The 17,332-nt window shown below is 32.5% G+C and overlaps 1 long non-coding RNA gene across 1 annotated transcript; it reads right to left on the bottom strand.

The window, feature by feature from the left end:
* Nucleotides 1–500: 500 nt before the first annotated feature.
* LOC136983754 (uncharacterized) lies at nucleotides 501–17,091 on the bottom strand. Its single transcript, XR_010882085.1, has 5 exons — nucleotides 16,871–17,091; nucleotides 3,107–3,150; nucleotides 2,828–2,874; nucleotides 919–959; nucleotides 501–833 (listed from the first exon to the last, which is right to left on the bottom strand). It is a non-coding gene; the product is annotated as an uncharacterized lncRNA (long non-coding RNA).
* Nucleotides 17,092–17,332: the final 241 nt, after the last annotated feature.

Here is a 17,332-nt window from a genome sequence, read left to right as displayed (position 1 = left end):
AGCACAGAATAGCGATTTGTCTAAGGTTCGTTAACTGCCTTTCACTAAGGGGACTTATCGAATGTCCCGTGTATCGCTCTCGTTCAGTTATCGGAAGAGCTCGGAATAGGTCCCCAGGTCAGGTCAACTGATATACTGTAAACTTATCAAAAGTTGACACCTGTTCTGTTTATATTTACTAAGTTTGATAACCATGTTAAAATATACAGTATTTACATACTATTTATTGTTTTAATTTATTATTTAGAGCACTTCATTGTTAATTTTGTGAATTTGCTTTTTAAGTTTATTGAAATAGGTAATTTCTCAAATTTCAAAACCATTTACTTTCCCAGAAAATGAACTTATTCATTAAACAAACATACAATTCAGAATTCAAACAGCCTCCTGAAATGTAATAAATTTAAAAGCGCAAGGCAGTATTTTTGGAAGTGTTGCTGTTAGTAATTGTCATTTTGTACACAATAATTTGTGAAAAAATTCTCTCTAAATAAACAGTATTATAATCAAATTATTTTTGTTGCATGACAAATTTAACTTCTAATTTACAACACTTGTAGCCATCTACATATTCAGCTACATTTTAATTTCACGACTCTTTGTCATAATACATGACTGTTACAGTTTGTTTCATTTTTAATACAACATTATTCTTGAGGCTTTTTTTTGACACAAAAACTAGTCAATGTATCAAATCCAGTTTTTAATGAAGGCTACAGTTTTCAATTCTTGGAAGTGTATCAGTACGTCTGCTTGGATGCGCTGTCTTCAAAGACCAGATCAATCTGAATAATTGGTTCATATATAATTTTAAATAATCAACTTTGGCAAATCTGAAATACAGAAGGTGTTTACACATTTTTTGAACAATTTAACAATTAATTCATAAAAAATGCTGTGAAATCATACCAAACTTACCTTTGGTGAATGCAATGGAATTTGTTGTTGTACAGTTTAATCTGAAAGAAAAAAAAAAAGCTTTAGACTCAAATCACAAAGATTTGTTTATTATAATATTTAACTGAATTTCAGAGTTTCTCTATTAATCATAAATTATCATTAGAGGTGTCAGAGAAATAATCATCATTTTCATAAAATCATTTTAGAAAAGAAAAAAATTAATACATCTGAAGAAATCAACAGATCAGTAAGAATGAGAACATTGCGTGACTATCGTATGTCGTGATAGAATTGAGGTAAAACTGGAAAAAGGCAATCCAAGAACAAAACAATCAATGCCAATTGCTTTGTTCTTGTGCCCATTTTCTGTTAAGCATGCACAATTGTTATTATTTTCCCATAAATTCTGTTAGGTGTGATCATTGCATCAGGGAGTATGGACATTGTCACTTTGTCCTTATTGTATATGAACCCACATTTTTTTATTACATTTTTGAATACGAAATCAATTCTATAAGTCACATAGATGTGCTAGGTCTCGAGACATCGTGTGAGTGTCAGTCAGCACAAGTGACAAAACGATATTGTGTATGACCTTATATCCCAACTATAAGTCACATAGATGTGCTAGGTCTCGAGACATCGTGTGAGTGTCAGTCAGCACAAGTGACAAAACGATATTGTGTATGACCTTATATCCCAAAAACAAAGTCATGGGCCCCATCTTTTTTATTGCATTTACAGATTCCTTCTCACAATTAATGGAAAATGGCAAAGTTTAATCAAAATCGATCAAACAGATTTTGACAATGAACACAACTCTTTAAGCCACATAGAAGACGTTTCACCAAAGCTCTGCCTCAATTATGAAAAATTCATCTTTAACAATATGACAGAATATCCATTGAATGAAATACAATTAATGTTAATCTATATGCAATTTGTAATATACAATACAATAATTTTGTTACTCATTTTAACAAAATTGTATAATAATAAACTGAATTATGCCTGAAGTTATTTCAAGTTAAATAATCGTTTGCATTCCAGATAAGCTTTTAAGATTTCTTAGGTATTTATTACATGGTTTTAGTAATATTTAGGTGGTCTATCAATTATTGGGTCCTTTTAAAATCGTTCCTCTCTTTTATAATCTATTTTTTTTTCTATTCCATATATTTTTTAAACAATAAAATCTTCAAAAACTGGTGTTCTTTCTTTGTACTGATGTATACAGTCACTCATTATTTCTCTTGCATAAGCCAACTGGACCCCAAGTGAGCATTAGTTCTAAATTATGCTGCTGCAGCAAACAGCACCAATAATCAGTGGCATATTCAACCGCAAATCAAACTTCTATCTCCAGACCCCATACAAGCTCTACATTATTGTTAAAACTAACAATTTTAATAAATATTTATTTATTTTACCAGTGTAATAATTTGTAATTATGACCAAAAAATATCACAAATCGAACTTCTGGTTATCGGTGCTGTTTGTCACAGTGGCGTAATTCAGAACTAATGCTCACTCGGGGTACAGTCGGCTCGTGCAAGAGAAATAGCGAGCGACTGTATAAGAGTATAAAGAAAGAACGCCATTTTTCGAAGATTGTATCGTTCAAAAAATGAATGGAACAGTAAAATATAAATTATAAAACAAAGGAACAATTTTAAAAGGACCTGATAATTGATAGACCACCTAAATATTATAAAATGTATTTTTATTTTACAAACTAAGACATTACCATTTAGTACTTTATTATTACATACATTTTAAAAATTTACCAACTACAAAAATAGAAGACAATTTCAATAATAATAAACAAAAATCGGTATGTAGTGTTTACTATTTACTAGTTATTCAAATGTAATTTTTACACTTTAATCAAGAATTCAAACAATTTATATTATGTCGAGCAACTTACCTTATATTCAGTCCATAATACAAGCATTCAGTCTTCAAAACTTGAACCTTAAAGTAACAATTTTAACTTTAATACTGTTAATAAAATTGATAAACAAATTTCAAAATCAGAAGCAATAAAGTCCAGATTATTCAGAAAATTATCTATAAATTGTCTACAAGAGCAGTCAGTGACTGAAGCAAATCATCATTAGGGATGCCATAATTCTTAATATTTATGAAATATTAACTAATTTCATTTTGATATCATATAAATTTCAAAATTAAAATTTTAACTTACTATAACGTTCAAATGTAGTGCATTCTTCTTTACTGGCCAAATTCCTAAACAAAAGAAATTTCGAATTAATTTCAAGTTGGAAATTACTTAATTCTTAGTTTAAAAAAATTTTTTTTGAGGTTAAATTACAAATAGCAATCCTAAATCAATTGAAAAAAATCTAGGGAGTTCCATAACTTTCATCTGTTGAGCTTTTATTTAAATGACACAGTATATACTGTATCATGCATATATAGTTTATACTGATATACTGTACACGTAAAATTATTTTCATCAGAGAATGAAACCGATTTACAATTATTTTATGTTGAAATAAGTTTAAAACTAAATACAATTTCAAATTTTGTGACTACATCTATGCATTTGCATGTTTAACCAACAGTACAGCATAGTGATCGGACGTTCTAACAATACTTATTGGTAAAGAACAAAGCGAGAGTCGCTTAGCTAGGCTGACGCCTCGCATGTAGTTGTGCAATTCGGTGCTTGCTATCACTCGCACTTCGGCGACCAGGTGGGAGCAAGCACCCACACCCACTAAAACTATGGGTGCATTTACTTTTGAGCTAATAGTGCTACTTTTGAACACCGGAAGTGACATCATTAGCATATGTATTTATGCTTATATGTCCAGTTTGAAAGTAAATGCAAATGCTAACAAGAAATATGGCTGTTTCCTGCAAATAATATTGTCAAAGCTACTATTTTAAATTTTACATTAGACAGAATTACTTGATTCCAAATCGTACGAGGATGACCTTATTGTGGATATAATAGTGGAAAAAATGAAATAAGAAAAAATAATTAAAAGTAAGATCAACAAATAATTGAAATTTACCAATAAAAGTACTTTCTGCCATTTATTTTTCCAAAAATAATTTCATTTTCATTACTTTGTACAGAAAGTAATTTTTTCATGGGAGCAGCCATACTGAATTAGTGCAAAGCTTGACAACAAACTAGCTGGCACTCTAAGCTTACAAATTTTGCTAAACATGACGTCATATAGCTCTAAAGTAAACGCCAATGAACGTGGTGCTCAGATGAAAGTATACAGGCTGAGTGTGTTGACAGTAAAATTACCTCAGAAGTAAATGAACCCTATATATCAAGTACTCCATCAACAGTGAAGTCAGTGGGTTATTTGACGTCAGCATAGTCACACGGGTTAAATACTTTAACATGATAGTCTAAGTGGAGCACAGCGTGACTTGCATGCATCTGATTTTGGGGGGCTATATCTCAAAAAATGGTCACATTTAGAGATATGTTCCTTTGACATTTTTGCTTTTATGAACATGCTCTACAGCTCCGTTAAGGTCTCAACGGCATCATTCACAGCTGCATTGTATCCAAACGAAGGAGTTCTTAGTGATTTCAGTCTCTCGTTATATTCCTTCTACATGCATTTTGTTTTTCAGGATCTCTTGGAAATGAAAACATGGCATGTTTTTCTTTACAAGAGGGATAGCCACTTTTACACCCCAGAATACACCACTTAAAAGGAATTATTGCACCAAAACCAAATGATTTCTACATTAACAAACCTGCTAGAGCAGTAACTAACACGGCCAACTTTCTGGGACTTCTTATGAGAGTTCTTCAACATTCTAGTAATTGTGATGGGAAAGCCACTAATTTGAGGTGGAGAGTACATATTTTAAATTAAAAAAGGCTGTTGTATAAATTACTCCCCAAGGAATTTTGGGACCGAGTATATATCCGAACATGGGACTGAGATGAGTTCAACAATATCCTACTTTTGGGCCGGAGATAACTACAAGTCTTTGAAATGCTGCTTATGCACCTCTCTGTATCAGCACGGCATGGCCAAGTATACACTTGTCCTTAAGACAAATGTAGGGTACGTTTGTTAAGTCGAACGAGTTAAACGCGTTAGTAACGAATCGTTCGAAAAGTAGTAGTCTCGCTCAGTGTGCATGCTCCGCGGTGATGACATATTGAACGAAACTCTAACGAAGCTCACAAAAGAGTTTGTTTACTTCGTTAAGAAAATGGAACCCGACGATATCGATGTTTCTAGATCTACTCGAGTGTTTAAATTGTGAATTAAAAGGTGAAATGATTGAAATAACTGTCCATCTGAAGCAACCTAAGAAAAATATTTTGGATAAGGCTGCACTAGCAACATTCATATCTTTGATTTTAGAAACAGCCATTTAGTTATAACGAATCGTTCACAAAGTCTAACAAAACAAGAATAACGATGACATCATTCTCGTTTAACTCGTTTGACTTAATGAACGTACCTGTAGAGTCATATGACGACAGTATTTAGCTGGATGTACTATACAAGCATGGCTAGTTACCCATTCTCTTAAATTTTCATCACACAGAAATGAAGGGTGAATAGATTGCACCCTATGGAATTTCAGGACTGAGTATATATTTGAACTCAGGGGACCAAGACAAGTTCAACGATATCCTACTTTTGGACCAGAGGCGAAAAATAAGAAAATCATCATACTTTTTTCCAGCGATTGCGCGATGATCGGGAGTTGCATCACTCTCTCTGCTAAGCCTATCGCATGTTTAACAGGCAGTCCAGCAAGTCGGCAATATATACCTTCAACAGAGGTAGATGTTGATCCACGACCACACTGATCATCTGCAGTTCGAGTTAAGTCCTTTTCGCACACCCTCGCGCTCCTCGACCTCGGGGGCTACGGCCCGTCTCACTATTGCTCACGGTCGGCTAGTACTATGAGCCAACCGCGCTATCGTAATCTAGAGTTACAATGCTTGAACAAAAGGAAAAAAAGGAAGTGGCATTCGACTGTTCATGCTGTCAACAGACTCCCCCGAGAGGGGAGCCACCGGCAGACCACCGATTGTTTAACGTCACTAGTTATTGATTCATGTAGTTCTTGAACAAAAGGACTTTACTGCGAGATGGCAGCACTAGCAACTACAGTACCATCTGCATGATAGCATTAAAAAAATATAACTTAAAAAGTAAGATAACTTTTTTATTTTTTGTTTCCGGTCCAAAAGTAGGGCATTGTTGAACTTGTCTCGGTCCCAACTTCAATTACAATTACGTCGAATCGCGATAAGTCGACACCCTCAGTTAAGTAGTCACTTTTCTGTGGTCCCAGCAGGCTTACATAGGCATTAATGTTAAAAAAACTCTGGTTTACTTGACACCACTGGATAAGTCGACATACCTTTGCCGTCCCACACTCCAATAAGTCGACACCCCTCCTGAAAAAATGAATTCACTCCGCACGTTTGGTGCAAACTCATTTTTTTCAGGAGGGGGAGTCGATTTATTTATTAATATATAATTAATATATTTAATATATTAATATATATATACATACATATTAATAAAAATGCCTTAACATTTTATGTATTTTTATGTATAAAATAATAACAGATAAACAAAAAGAATATACACAATCTACATAAACGTCACACTAGAATCCAATTTTGCATTTTTTTACGCTAGAGACATTAAGAATCCTTCGACGTTACTTGCCAACGGTAATTGTGCATATTAAGGGAATATGAATTTTTTTAATTATGTTATATTAAAAAGAATGTATATTTAATAGCCGTTCGGAAAACGCATAACGTTTTTCCGTCCGACCCGTATATAAAGAGCTATAAACAAAAAATCATAGGACTACTTACCGATTGTGCTCCGTTCGAGACGCCATTACTTAAGCTTGCCGTCGTCGTGGAGGTGCACACTGGACGGCGGATGCACGCGAAGCGTATCACGTGACCCAGTTTCAACGTCACTCAGTCACGTGACTAGGTCTCTGACGCGTTTCCGGCAGCTTTTCTTCTCGCGGAATAATCCGTTCTCTTTGCACTGACACGTCATATTATTAACACGTGATTAACTCTTGTCACTTAGAACAGCTCGCGGACTACAGTTTGACAACTTTGCCTAGTTACGCTTTTCTAACATCGTAACGTTCTATATCCAAATCCCAGTTAATATTTGACATAGACGATTTATTTTTCGATGTTAACTCCGTAAATACAGAACAAATGAAATAATAAATAATCGAATTACTTTAAAATTCAGATTAAATGCTATAAAACTATAAATTTAATATCTAAATTTACAAACATATATGTCTTATATAACTAATCTCTCTAATTTTAAAATCTAAAGTTATATGACAGTAATATATAAATTAATGTATGTAAGATGTGTGACAACACTACATAGAGACTTAAAATATTTTATTTTATTTCCAAACAATGTCTAGTCAGGGGCCTTTTTATACTCTCTTTGAGTGGTAAAGGGCCTTAAACCACAAAAAAAAAAAAAAAAAACAATGTCTAGTCGTGTATTATTTAATAATGGACTTGGTTGAGAAAACCTATTTTTAGATTAACTTAAATAAAGCAGATATATTTTATTGTGTTGACATTAGTTATAATCGACATTCTTGAATTAATACGAAGATTTAAATTTTTTCAAATCTGAACTGATGAAAAGGTTATCCACAAAAATTATCAAAAAGAAGTAATATGTTATTTATAAATTAACTTCATTTTTTTCGATTTAGAATTATCAAGGTTCAATCATTAAACTGTTTCAAAATAATTGCAGACGTTTCCTCTTGATAGGGGCCTTTTTATGCTCTTTATTGAGTGGTAAAGGGCCTTAAACCACAAATAAAAAAAAAAAAAAAAAGAAGAAAAATGCAAAGGAGGAAAGGAGTAATAGTTATAATAGTAGTCTGCTCTATATGGCTAAGGAAAGTTGCTTAACGTAACCCGATCTGTCGATATCCTTGTAGATAATAGGCAGACACAGAATCATAATGGCGCAAATTATTCAATAATATTTATACTGTTTGTTTCTTGTAATTAGGAGCGCATTCCCAAATAACTATTCCGAATGTAATCTTCGGGTCTATACAGACCTTATGATTTATTGTTTTGCTATATTTTTAAGATAATTACACAATTTCTTAGATGCACCAATAAATCTGGTCATATCGGAAGTGTTTGTGAACATTCTAGTTTAAATTTATCATCCAGCGTCATTATTTATTGTCAGTTACTTCTTTGATATTATTATTCATTCTAAATTCTCCGTTACAGCTATGTGCTGTATTATCTCTATTCTTAAACAGTACATACCACATATTTCATTTTATCTTCATTATTAATTTATTGTTTATGATGCTTAATATGACGTCAATGATATATATATATATATGGATATATGTATGAAAATGGCAATAAAAGTTTTTAGATTTAAGGATGACAAATAACCAGCCAAAAGCAATATGATGGTTTTTCAGCTGTTTATTTATTTATTGACTCGCTGTTGTATTAATTTACTGTATTTACTAAATAAATTTTATTAAAACAATTTTTATAAATCTTCGAATAAGTTTTATTAGTTATATTTATAATATTTATTAGTTTTATTAGTTAACTTAAGAGATTCAAACTTAATACTATTCCGGTAAAAAGATATATTAATTGGCTTCAAAAAATAATTAATGCAGAAGATTTGTCATCTAAACTAATGTACTTATTATACAATAGATCTAGAAATATAAACATTCAACGGAATTGGATAACTCAATTATCGAAGATTTTTAATGCTTACGGATTTTCGATAGAACTAGTATTTGAGTATCTCAAAAATAATGACCAACGAACCAGTCAATTACTATATAAAGCCATGGAATATTCAATAAGCCAGGATAATGAAGATATAAGAAAAAGAAGAAATAACTCACACTATAATATAATCCTTAACTACCCTTATATCAACAACTATATGCTTTCAAATCTCCCATTTAATGTTAAAAAGTTTTTCATTCAGTTAAGACTTAATCAAAAAGGTCTAGTTACTATAAATAAATACATAGAATATAATCAATGTACCTGCTCCAAGTGTGGAAAAAAATTATCAAAACCACACTTAATCTACGGATGTAACGAGAAGGAAGAACAAGATTTAAATATTATCAAGGATCAAAGTCATAACCAAAAGACGGAAATTGATATGTATAGAAAACTAGATAAAGTCAATAGTAATGACATTTATGGGCTGTATAATATTGTCAATAGGTTATTAAGGCAATGTGTTAATAGTTAATTAAGCCTTATGGCTAATTAATAAATTGAAAAGGTATACAATGTTAAAGGATACCTAAAATTGTAGATTATGTTATCCTAAAAAACGTATTTTTAACCCCCCTTGTAACAGGCTAATGCCTACTACGCTAATAAACTTGATTGATTGATTGATATTAGTTATTTAATTAATAAGACTATACATTCGATTTATTATAAAAATCGAATGAATCGTTTTATTAAATAATTAATGTATATGTTGTTTTTATGTATAAGCTTTTAATTTAAAACTGATCGTTTACATTTCTTCATAACCACAATTGGATAAATATTTCTTCATTAAAAATATGGAGTTTTATTCAGCAAAAGATAAAAGAATTCTCAGTGGATAATACGACTACTTTCGAATAGCGACTGTAATTAGATAATTAGACTTGTAAAATCATTAGTTTATATATTAGCAATTATTCTGAATTATGCCACTACAATGAGCAAACAATGAGCTCGAATTCAGGTCATCCTCAGACGGGGTACGTCCCGCTACGCTAACCCCCTCCGGAAAAATTGAACAGTTCAAGCGAAAGACAAAATTGCTTTGTCTCCGCCAACTGTTAGGCCTACACATTAGCGATCGTAGTGTAGCATTATTTTCGGAAGTTCCCTAAAATATATCAAAAATTGCTAAATTCCTTTTCCGCTACCTTCCCAATTAAGCGAAAAGTTGTCCCAATTAAATTATGTATTAGTTTATTAGTTTGCTTTTCGTAATTTGAGATTTGGCCCAAAAACGCGGCTGTCAAAATTATACTTTTTATTCTAGAAATTAGCTCTCTTTTTAAAGAGTAACTTTTTAGAAAAGTATTGAGGCTGCGATACCAGCAAGTAAATAGTTAATAGTTAACTGTTTTTAGGACTTATTTGAACGTGTTTAGCGACGATCCATCTTTCATTCCAAGTTTATATCACGACTGAAACAGTCGGGCAAAATGTAATGGGAAGTTTGAAGATAAAGAATGCATTTCTAAAAAATATAAAACAAAACTTTGTAGATCTCCAGCACAAAATTTTTACTAAGTAAACGTTTTTGTTAAATTTAAACATTAAGAATCTGAGTAGATATCTAAAAAGGTTGTTATTCACTCTTTAAATACATTTCACAGGAAACTGTTGAAGTGTCTTTTAATAAATATTAATCAAATTTAGTTAATAATTACGCTAAAAGTATACAAACATCATATTAAATTTGTAATATTCACTAAGACTATTAATCAGGGTTAATAGCAATCAAATGTCATACTATTTTATATTAATTTAACATAAAAAAAGCAAATTTTTAGTAGTGAAAGGGTCGTGAAGGAAGATAACGATATTAAATTTAGAATAAATTCTAGAATTTTCGACAATGGGAGAAGACTTAAATGTAAATATTCAAAATATTATAACAGAATTTAAACGTTTATGTGGTAATGTCTGGTCTACAGAAGAGATTTATATGCCTTTTATTTTGGACATTGATAAACGGGTAGCTAAAATGCTTTTAATGCATTTAGCGATATTTTAAGTAATTATGTAAGTAGAGATGACGAAGAATTTTGTCGGATGGAAGACAATAATTTGATTAAAGTTATTTCAGACGAAAAAAACACTTGTCTGCTTAAAGAAAAAGAAGTCGATAACGCAAACACCGACTGTGAATCAGGATATTCAAATGATTATGAAAAAGCCGATAAGAATAGAATTAAGTTTACAGCTAGTGATTCCTGGAATGCTAAATTTAAAAAAGAGTACAGATCAGTATCTCGTAAAACTACAAAACTTGTAAATAAAATAGAGTAAACGAAAAGGATATTTTAATAAAAGCAGCGCAAATTTCAAACCACAGTAAACAATTTATTGCCATCTTATTCGCGTAACCTTATATTCAATACAGATCAGTGTGGTTTTTTCATACGAAATGATTTCACCAAGAACACTTTCGTATAAAGAAGATAAAATACTATTTGATTTGCGCATTCTCCAAGTAATAAAATTACTCATTCCTACACTGTTTAATATTTAATTAATGCTAACGGACCAGTTGTAGGTAATGTATTTATTTGCTTACAAGATGATCACGGAACCTTCGGACCTAGAATTGAAAGATCGCTGCTGTTTAATGCCCCAAACGTTACCGTTACAGCTACTATAGTAATTATTACAAACTATGTAAAAGATATATTAGCTTCAAATATAACAGAAAACTCATTATTAATAATTGACTCGTGGAGTGGGCAAACAAATATTAATATTTATAATACAGTATTTCAAACATCTATAAATCAAAATTCACGCGAAGTACCAATTATTCCACCAAAGAGTACGTCCATCTTTAGATGTTGGATTTCATAGACAAGTAAAACTTTTAGCTAAAAAAATTTTAAACGATACACAATTATTTTGTAATGCTTCTTCGATGAAAAATGGCATAATAAAATTACATTCGCTTTTCATCAATTATCTGCGCCAATATTTAATAATTTGATTAAATATGGATGGTTTTGCTTCTAGACTCATACGTGAAAAATGTGAATTTTTAAATGTAAAACATGTTTTTAGACACTGACAGTTTAAATTGTGTTGAGAATAATTGCCAAACTCTTTGATTTGTTAAATGTGCACGATGTCAACAAGTTCTTTATTATTTATTTTATTTTGTTGAAAAACATTACTTAAATAGTTGCCCATCTAATAATTTGTGAATCTAATTACTTTTCAGTTAAATACATCTAATAAAATGTATTTACTTACTACGTTTCGATTATTTTTTTTAAATATTTATTCTATTATTACTTTTATATTATATTTTATTGTTAATAGTAGTATATATATATATATATATAATCTTTCATATAACATTTATTTGAGTTTATTCCGTATTCTACTCTGTAAATGTTGTCTTCCTCCACGACCCTTTCACTACTAAAAATTTGTTTTCTGTTAAACTAATATAAAATAGTATGCCATTTGATTGCTATTAATCCTGATTAATACTTTTAGTGAATATTACAAATTTAATATAGAGTTTGTATACTTTTAACGTAATTATTAACTAAATTTTATTAATATTAAAAGACACTCCAACAGTTCCCTTTCGGTTGACAATTTTTTGTTGATGGCGTTACTTTCAATTTCTTTCAATGCTGAATTATTTTTGTATGCTACTTAGTGTTAAAAGCTAGAGGTTTTTTGTAATTTAAACCCTTAGTGTCACCGTTGGTAAACCCTTAGGTATATCAACGATCGAAATCTGCTCACAAATGCATCTTTTAAAGACGATTAGGATCATATTTTGTTGTAGTTTTCTCAATTGCTTTCGTCTAAACCAAGGGTCGCCAAACTTTTTTGATCGTCGACCCTCTACAAGTGTTCGAAACCTCATATTGACTCCTACCAAAAGGTTTGTTACAAGCAAAACAAAGCACTTACTATTTTAATACATTTCTTTTTCATTTATTGTATATTTGTTAATAATAATTTTTGTAACTGACAATCAGTGAGACAGATAAGCTTGATCCTTAGCTCCCCCTTATCCATAGCCTAAGCTTGATAATAGACCTCCTAATAATGTTATATCGATCACTTTGGCGACCCCTTGTCTAAACTGAAAAAAAAAAAAAATGCATTTAAACTCTTTTTACAATTATTTTTATTTAATTTCACAAAAGTATTGATAATTGATAATAATGCTACACTAATGTCGTGTAGGCCTAACGGTTGGTGAAAACAAAACAATTTTGTCTTTCGCTTGAGCTGTTCGGTTTTTCCGGAGGGGGTTAGCATAGCAGGAGGTATCACATCGGAATCCCGTCTGAGGACTAGAATTCGAGCTCCCGCCATTAGCGCTGTTTGCTGTAGTGGCAGAATTTAGAACTATTTGCTAATATATATAAACTAAGCTCGCTCAGGGGTTAGAGGCTTGTGATCACTGGAAAAGTGTACTACGAATTTAAACATCGATTTTATTCTGAAATGGCCAGTCCAAGTTCTTCTATCTGCACAGGATGCGAACTGCGATTCCACGAGGTTATGGACTTCTCGGACGCCCGGATAAAAGAAGAATTGTTACGCCACGGCATTTGGCGGGACAAAACCAATTGCGGTCGGTGTGGCAATCCTTTAATTGCGGGAGAAAGTGGAAGATTTCGTTGCGGCAAGCTAGTCCGGCGAGGAAGGCAACGTGCAACAAGTTGCAATTGGTCTAAATCGATTTGGTGTGGGACATTTCTTGGAGGTACGCGTCTTCCACTCCTTACCCTGTGGAGACTTCTTAATCACCTCGTAATCATGCCGCTTCCAAGACAAAATATTCTGCAACAAACACTCGGTGTTTCTTCGCATACAGTCGTGGATTGGGCCTCTTTCCTCAGAGAGGTTTATATCCACGATATGATGACAACGTCTGAGAAAATTGGAGGAGAAGACCGAGTGGTGGAAATCGATGAAGCAAAATTTGGAAAGAGAAAATACAACAGAGGGAGAATGATTCCAGGGCAGTGGATTTTTGGAGGGATTGAGCGGGAGTCGAAACGTGCCTTCCTTGTCCCTGTGAAATCTAGGGACAGCGAAACATTGCTCAATGTGTTGAAGGAGTGGGTGCTTCCGGGCACAACAATTATCAGTGACTGTTGGAGGGCCTACGATTGCCTCCAAAATGAAGGCTTTCGCCATCTAACAGTCAACCACACATACAACTTTGTTGATCCCCAGACAGGCGCCCATACAAACACAATTGAAAGATTGTGGCGCACAGTCCGGTCAAACGTTCCTGTCAGCGGTCGACGAGAAGACCATATGTTAGGCTATTTAGCGGAACATCTTTTTAAAGCTAAATATAACAATTTAAATGAGCGTTTTCACCATCTGCTGCTTGCCGCTGCGAAGCTTTATCCCCCGGAATATTAGTGGAAATTGCGAGCAACCGCAGTATTTACAAACAGCCCTTTTCAGGGCTATCCTTTTGAAAAAAAAATTATTTTGTTTTCGTAATTTAGATTACTGTAATGTATATTGATCTATGTAATATAATAAATGTTTTTCTTTCTTTAATGCTGTGTTTGTATTCTATTCTTAAATATTTAAACTGTAACTGTTATACAGATTTTTAATTTCTTCCCTAAAGAAATAAGTAAACATTTTTTAAAGAATCGAACAAAGGAAAATATTTTAAAACTTTCATGTATTAAAAACATTAATTATTAATGGCTCAGTCAGAATGATGAATTTATGTCATTTGAGTACTGATTCAAAAATTCCATTTCAATATATAGTTGACTCGTTAATTTTTTTTTTATGTACGGGGCACAATAGCCGAATAGTTCCGCGTCCAACAAAACAGCAGAAACAAACTTTTCTTTATTCTAATGAATGCACTACTGTGCCTTTTGTTTTATATTTCTCATTAATTTAACATTATAACCGAATTACTTTATAATTCAGATTAAATGCATATAGTTATAAATGTATTATCTAAATTTACAAACATGTATGTTTTATCTCTAATTTTAAAATGTAAAGTTATTTAACAATAATATAAAAGTTACAGTATGTAAAATGTGCGACCAATACTAATTACTGTCATATAACTTTAGATTTTAAAATTAGAGAGATTAGTTATCTATATATATAAAAACGAATGTATGTCTGTGTGTCTGTGTGTTTGTCCTTCATGCATTACCACACCATTAATCCGATTGCCATGAAACTTCGGGAAGTTGTTTAATACACTCCTGCGAAGGTTCGTGGCATATGTGAAAACCACCATTTCCCCCCTTTCAAAAATATATTTATATATGGATTAAGGCTTTCATGTCCAACAGATGACGCTAACTTCCGACGACTTAAGTTTGCTTTTGTGTGAGAATGGACTAAACAGATCATTTTCTATCTATCTATATAAATAAAATATAACGTTCGTTTGTTCCTACCGATTCCTTTGAAATTTTGACACAACGTTGCATTCGAATATGCACGTGTTTTTATATAATATACATGTCGAAATTCCCCCTACGGGGGGAGATGAACAGGATTAAGGCTTACCGTGAAGAACTCGGCTTCTATTTATACTATTTTACATGCGGTTTTTTGCGTTTTTAATTGCGTTTAATAGGTTACGTCAACAGAATATACACTAAAAAGGGATTTTTCGATATTCCCCAGCGGGGAAAGGGACAGGATTAAGGCTTACTGTGAAGAACTCGGCTTCTATTTATACTATTTTACATGCGGTTTTTTGCGTTTTTAATTGCGTTTTAATAGGTTACGTCAACAGAATATACACTAAAAAGGGATTTTTTGAAGTGTTATACATTTATAATAGATACATTTTGAGCCACAACAACGCGTGGCCGGGTCAGCTAGTATAAGACATACATGCTTGTAAATTTAGATATTAAATTTATAGTTTTATAGCATTTAATCTGAATTTTAAAGTAATTCGATTATTTATTATTTCATTTGTTCTGTTTTTACGGAGTTAACATCGAAAAATAAATCGTCGATGTCAAATATTAACTGGGATTTGGATATAGAAAGTTACGATGTTAGAAAAGCGTAACTAGGCAAAGTTGTCAAACTGTAGTCCGCGAGATGTTCGAAGTGGCAAGAGTTAATCACGTGTTAATAATAAGATGTGGTTTGCTCTATGACGTGTTAGTGCAAAGAGAACGGATTATTCCGCGAGAAGAAAAGCTGCCGGAAACGCGTCAGAGACCTAGTCACGTGACTGAGTGACGTTGAAACTGGGTCACGTGATACGCTTCGCGTGCATCCGCCGTCCAGTGTGCACCTCCACGACGACGGCAAGCTTAAGTAATGGCGTCTCGAACGGAGCACAATCGGTAAGTAGTCCTATGATTTTTTGTTTATAGCTCTTTATATACGGGTCGGACGGAAAAACGTTATGCGTTTTCCGAACGGCTATTAAATATACATTCTTTTTAATATAACATAATTAAAAAAATTCATATTCCCTTAATATGCACAATTACCAAGTGCTCAAAACAGACAACACTAAACAAATTTTTCAGTTTATCATCTACAGAATAATTGTAAATGAAGAACACAATGCTTTGTAAGTCTACATTACTGTATAACGCACTACTGTATTTTATTAATTGCAGTTTTGTGGTTTTCTTTTTAACTTCGCTTTAGTCGACACATTGGATAACTCGACACATTTCCACTTCCCCTCGGGGTGTCGACTTATGCGGAGTCGACTGTATATACTCAAAAGTCCCAAAATCCCATAGGGTGCAATCTATACTATCCCCAAAATGAATGTTACTGGAATGGATGGATACATAGAAAATCTCAATGCATCAAGTTTTTGTGTACATTGCATACAGCTTCAAATCACTTATATACCTGAACTGGTTTTATAAGGCATGTCACCAATGAAAAACTAAAAATTGCAGACCTACACTACAATTAGCAGCATCTTAATGCCTGCCAAGGCATACACCTTCGTGTGGTAGAATTCAAAAACATGTTCTGGAAACTTGTGGATATTAGTAACATGCTAAACAACTGCCATTCTTTTTCTAATCGTTTACTTAACCTTATTAATAATGAATTGCTCTGTTTCACTGGAAAATGAATTTCACTTCACATTTTTCAACGACACAGAACAATAACAGAACACGTTACCTTTCTTATATCTTTCCCCTACGATTCATAAAAATCGATTCAACCTCCGAGTGAGATACTTTTTAAAATATATTTGCTTCGTTTTCTTCCTCCTATCGATGAAAAATTAAGTAAATGTAGGCCGATGGAAACGGATTGCTCTTTCCCGCCAACAACCATATCGAACGTCTCACTTCTTCGCCTCGTGGGTAAAAAGTGCACGATCTCTCCCCGCTGCCAGATTATTTCCTTACAATCGAAAAATCGACGACAGAGTAAATAGCCCAAAACTAGTCGAATAGAAAATGCGATAAAAACCATAATGAATAAGCGCAGTTAAATTATTTTTAAAGCGTAAAGAATTCAAAAATTCGGATGAAATTATTAATATAAAAAATATAATTTTAGGAGTTTCATGAAAATATCCATACTTACTATATATTTATTTCTATTCGTAGGTAAAATTACTAGATCGCGCGACTT

Source organism: Centruroides vittatus, unplaced genomic scaffold (assembly GCF_030686945.1).
Source record: "Centruroides vittatus isolate TY-2023 unplaced genomic scaffold, ASM3068694v2 contig_885, whole genome shotgun sequence".
In the NCBI taxonomy this organism is placed as follows: domain Eukaryota; kingdom Metazoa; phylum Arthropoda; class Arachnida; order Scorpiones; family Buthidae; genus Centruroides; species Centruroides vittatus.
Note: the sequence above shows the minus strand (reverse complement) of the source record. Positions and strands in the feature narration are given on the sequence as shown.